We start from the raw sequence: 5761 nt of genomic DNA, 5'->3' as shown, positions 1-5761 counted from the left end.
CCTCCTTCCATCAGCAAGGGCATTGAAGATGAAACGTGGCTGGGTCTTTCAGCATGACAATGATCCCAAACACACCGCCCGGGCAACGAAGGAGTGGCTTCGTAAGAAGCATTTCAAGGTCCTGGAGTGGCCTAGCCAGTCTCCAGATCTCAACCCCATAGAAAAACTTTGGAGGGAGTTGAAAGTCCGTGTTGCCCAGCGACAGCCCCAAAACATCACTGCTCTAGAGGAGATCTGCATGGAGGAATGGGCCAAAATACCAGCAACAGTGTGTGAAAACCTTGTGAAGACTTACAGAAAACGTTTGACCTGTGTCATTGCCAACAAAGGGTATATAACAAAGTATTGAGAAACTTTTGTTATTGACCAAATACTTATTTTCCACCATAATTTGCAAATAAATTCATTAAAAATCCTACAATGTGATTTTCTGGAAATTTTTTTCTCTCATTTTGTCTGTCATAGTTGACGTGTACCTATGATGAAAATTACTGGCCTCTCTCATCTTTTTAAGTGGGAGAACTTGCACAATTGGTGGCTGACTAAATACTTTTTTTCCCCCACTTTATATAGATATCTCTTCCCCCCTCCCTCCTTCACCCTCTCCTTCTCTCCCTCCCCTCTCACTCTCTCCCTCCTCTCCCTCCATTCTTTCTCCCTCTTCTCTCTCCCACCTCCACCGCTCTCTCCACTTCCCCACCTCCACAGACAGGATGTTGATGCATAGTTATGCATCAAGGGTATTGGCGCGTAAGTCAATACATCGCATTCAAGGCAAAAAAGTTAGTGATAGAGCTGCAATTGTTAAATTGGTGAAAGACTCAGACAGATGGACAGACAGACACAGACAGACAGACAGACAGACAGACAGACAGACAGACAGACATATCCACTCACAGACAGACAGAGAGACAGACAGAGACAGACAAGCAGGCAGGCAGACAGACATATCCACTCACAGACAGACAGAGAGACAGACAGAGACAGACAAGCAGGCAGGCAGACAGACATATATACTCACAGACAGAAAGAACAGACATATCCACTCACAGACAGACAGGCAGGCAGGCAGGCAGGAAGGGAGGCAGTGCAACAACAATAAGAAATAGTAAAAAATACGAAAACGAACATAAAATAAATGGCAGTAAAATAGAATAAACATTTTAGTCATTTAGCAGATGCTCTTATCCAGAGCGCCTTACAGTTAGTGAGTGCATACATTTTTTCATACTTGTCCCCCGTGGGAATCAAACCCACAACCCTGGCGTTTCAAGCGCCATGCTCTACCAACTGAGCTACACGGGACTACACTGAGCTACAGGAAGGCACAATTTATAGTCCAATATTTACACGTGTATTGGGGAAGGTGGGATGGGGGGCAAGTGTATAAATTGAGCAGTATAATAAGAGTCTGGTAGCAGCAGTTGTGATGTCTGCTAAGGTGCGGAGAATCAGAGCAGGTGGTCAGTCCAGTTCAAGTGTTCAGCAGTCTGATGGCTTGTAGATAGGGTTGAGCCGGGATCTGGACAAGAAGTTAGTGATAGGGTTATGGCTAGGGTTAGGGTTGAGCCAAGATGTGGAGATGAAGCCAGGGTTAGGGTTGAGCTGGGAGTTGATATGAAGCTAGAGTTAGGGTTAAGGTTAGGTTAAAGAGGGTTTCTGTTTCTGCTGGTATCAAACCTTGGGTTACATGGGCCTATTGCAACTTGCAGCTCTGTCTGCATGTTGCAAGTCAGTCTGGTCTGGAGAGGGTGGGGGAACATGGGGCGGTTGTTTGCCTGAGGGATCAACGAAGGCCAAGAGCTCAGAGCGGTCACCTGTGACGATTCAATGACAGGAAGACAACAATGAGAGGAAAACAAAGGTTGATTAAGTGATTAAGGTAAACAAGTAAAACATTTATTTTAAAAAAGCATGCAAGCTGGATCAATGAATTAATAGACAAATAAATATCCTTGCACACAACCAATCGTGACCTTATAGGGATGCCCTGTGTTGAGGTTCAGCTTCCTGTGGCAACAGGAAGTGTATTAATTCATCCTCAACATGGTCTTTCATTCTCTCCCTACAGTTACACAAAAACACTGTCTTCCATCCTCTGTAGAATGGTCAATTCTTAACATAAAGACTTGAAAGACATCCTTAATAAATACAAATACAAATACATTAAATTGCGATTAGAGGAAGTGACTTAATTGGGGATCATAGGGGCAGTTTCGAAGTTGTTAAAAAGGTTTAATCTTCCCAAATTGTGCATATTTGTGACCGGGGGACCCAGCAAATGAAATTTGAAGTCAATCGACCCACAAGCATTTTTTAGCTCCATTGGACAAAATGATCTTGCAGTTCTATAAACTGTTTTTATGAATTCTTGAATTAATTCTGAAGAGGATATTGGTCAAGTTTTTTTTAGATTGACTTGTCTGTCTGCCTGTCTGTCTGTCTGTCGGCCTGCCTGCCTGTCTGTCTGCCTAACTGCATGCCTGCCTAACTGCCTGCCTGTCCGTCCATCTGTCTGTCTGTCTGTCTGTCTGTCTGCCTGTCTATGGGAAAGAGGAGGGAGAGAGAGGAGGGAGAGGGAGAGAGAGAGATGAGGGGGAGGCAGGGAAAGAAGGAGGGAGAGAGAATGGAAGAGGGAGGTGAGAGAGAAAAGAGGGAGATTGAGGGAGAGGGAGAGAGGGGAGAGAGAGGGAGAGGGTGAAGGAGGGATGGGAGAGAGAGTTGGGAGAGAGAGATGAGAGGAGGGGAGGGAGGGAGGGAAAGAAGGAGGGAGAGAGAATGGAGGGGGAGGAGGGAGAGCGAGAGAGAAGGGGTAGAGTGAGGGAGGATGAGAGAGGAGAGAGAGAGGGAGAGGGTGAAGGAGGGAGGGGGGAGAGAGAGTCAACAGACAGACATAGGTGGGAAAGAGGAGGGAGTGAGAGGAGAGAGGGAGAGGGAGAGAAAGAGATGAGAGGAGGGGGATTGACTGCGTTGTATTGAGAAAAACATCAACCCTGTGGCACACATCTTTTCCCATTGACTGCAATGTACTGAGAAAAACGTCAACCCTGTGACACTCATCTTTTCCCATTGACTGCAATGTATTGAGAAAAACGTCAACCCTGTGACACCCATCTTTTCCCATTGACTGCAATGTACTGAGAAAAACATCAGCAACATGCAACAATTTCAAAGATTTTACTGAGTTACAGTTTACTGAGTTACAGTTTATATAATTCATTAAACCCTAATCTATGGATTTCACATGACTGGACAGGGGTGCAGCTATGGGTGGGACTGGGAGGGCATAGGCCCACCCACTTGGAAGCCAAGCCCACCCACAGGGGAGCCAGGCCCAGACAATCAGAATTAGTTTTTTATCACAGACAGAAAGAAGAAACGTGACACAGTGTGTACATGATAACACAGTGCAGGAATTTAAGAAATTGATTAAATTGCTGGAAGTGAATACTGGAATTAAACAATTAACTATGCAAATGGCGAAAGATGTGTGCATTAAAGAAATAGACGCCTGGCTCAAATAGATAGCCTGTTTATAATAAGCACCTGTTGTGTTCAGTGATTTAAGCAAATAATCTCCCGGGTTATTAATTTAAGTTTTACTGTATTTCAGAATGCATTACATGTTTAAAAATAAAAGAGAATAGAAAAAAGGGAAAAATAACAGAAATGGAAAAAAACAGTACTTTCTTTTTCTTTACCGAACCGAAACCGAACCGGCCTCAAAAAGCATTCATCTCTCAGTACTATGCCCCTATCACAGCAGAGGTCAATAGTGGTGTATTGAAAGTCTGAAGAGTCCTACTTACTCCCCACTTAAGACCGCTCCGAGCCACACTCTCATGTTAGTCTCAGGAGGCAGGGATGGAGGGATCATGGAGAGGGAAACCGAGAGGGAGAGAGAGAGGGATTAGATGATTTTGGCTGGGGTGAGGGGGGGTATCAGACAGTGGACAGCTCACTGTGAAAAGACTGGGGGGAAATAGTGAACTACTGTTCCAATTCTTCTAGGGATCGCTTCTAGTTTTGTCTGTGTCCATTGTTTTTAGAAGTAGGCAGAATATGTGTACACATGGGGGAAAGACAGGCTGGCCACATTTTACTTGTGTTTTTGCTATTATATTCTGAAAAAAACTAAAAACTAAACAACACAAAGTAATATGATCAGCAGACTTTTAGCCCTCCATAACTGGCTACGAGACTATTGCAGCTCTGTGGGTGTAACATGTATTGACAATTTTGATACCTTCTGGAAACAAAGCTCGTATTATAAGGAGGATGGGATCCACCCAAATCATTTGAGTTCCTGGATCCTTTCACAGCATTATAAGGCTGCATTGAGACAATTACTTATCAATGACCCAAGTCCAGCTCATTTAATCCCTACCATTGTGTCGCTGAGTTGTCATAATGATTCAGCAAATGTACATTATCCTAGGGCCTCTGCTGATTCTACAGCTATTGTATGCAGTAATCATATGCCTATGAACCAGAGTAATAATGTTAGCACTGAGGTGGTGTGCCCTACATTTTACATTTTAGTCATTTAGCAGACGCTCTTATCCAGAGAGACTTACAGTTAGTGAATGCATACATTTTTCATACTGGCCCCCCGTAGGAAGTCCACTGTGTGCAGCTCACCCTGCACTAATAAAAAATAACCTGAGTATGTCTACCTCTGCTAAGCTTCCCAGTAAAGCAAGAAAAATAATAAAGCATCCCAGAAAAGTGTTAAAAATAGCCCACGTTAACATATGTAGCTTAAGAAACAAGGTTTATGAAATCAATAATTTGCTAGTAACAGATGACATTCATATTCTGACAATCTCTGAAACTCACTTAGATAATACCTTTGATGATACAGTGGTAGCAATACAAGGTTATAACATTTACAGAAAATACAGAAATGCCAATGGGGGCGGTGTTGCGGTCTATATTCAGAACCACATTCCTGTAAAGCTTAGAGAGGATCTCATGTTAAATACTGTTGAAGTAATATGGCTACAGGTTCACCTGCCTCACCTAAAGCCCATTCTGGTGGGAAGCTGCTATAGACCACCAAGTGCTAACAGTCAGTATCTGGATAACATGTGTGAAATGCTTGATAATATATGTGATATCAATAGAGAGGTATACTTTCTGGGTGATTTAAATATTGACTAGCTTTCATCAGGCTGCCCACTCAAGAGAAAGTCTTCAAACTGTAACTAGTGCCTGCAACCTGGTTCAGGTTATCAATCAACCTACCAGGGTAGTTACAAACAGTACATGAATGAAATCATCAACATGTATTGATCATATCTTTACTAATGCTGCATACATTTGTTTGAATGCAGTATCCAAATCCATTGGATGTAGTGATCACAATATAGTAGCCATATCCAGGAAAACCAAAGTTCCAAAGGCTGGGTCTAATATTGTGTATAATAGGTCATACAAGAAGTTCTGTAGTGATTCCTATGTTGTTGATGTGAATAATATTTGTTGGTCTGTGGTGTGTAATGAGGAGCAACCAGACGCTGCACTTGACACATTTATGAAATTGCTTATCCCAGTTACTAATAAGCATGCACCCATTAAGAAAATGACTTTAAAAACTGTTAAATCCCTGTGGATTGATGAGGAATTGAAAAATGGTATGGTTGAGAGGGATGAGGCAAAAGAGATGGCAAATAGGTCTGGCTGTACAACCGATTGGCAAACGTACTGCAAAGTGAGAAATCATGTGATGAAACTGAATAAAAAGAAGAAGAAACTACAC

The 5761-nt window shown here is 42.8% G+C and overlaps 1 non-coding gene across 1 annotated transcript; it reads right to left on the bottom strand.

Annotated features, from left to right (window-relative positions):
- Positions 1–1232: 1232 nt before the first annotated feature.
- On the bottom strand, positions 1233–1306 carry trnas-uga. Its single transcript has one exon. It is a non-coding gene; the product is annotated as a tRNA-Ser (tRNA).
- Between the last annotated feature and the right edge of the window lie 4455 nt (positions 1307–5761).

The sequence above is a fragment of the Coregonus clupeaformis genome, chromosome 9 (assembly GCF_020615455.1).
Source record: "Coregonus clupeaformis isolate EN_2021a chromosome 9, ASM2061545v1, whole genome shotgun sequence".
Classification (NCBI taxonomy): domain Eukaryota; kingdom Metazoa; phylum Chordata; class Actinopteri; order Salmoniformes; family Salmonidae; genus Coregonus; species Coregonus clupeaformis.
Note: the sequence above shows the minus strand (reverse complement) of the source record. Positions and strands in the feature narration are given on the sequence as shown.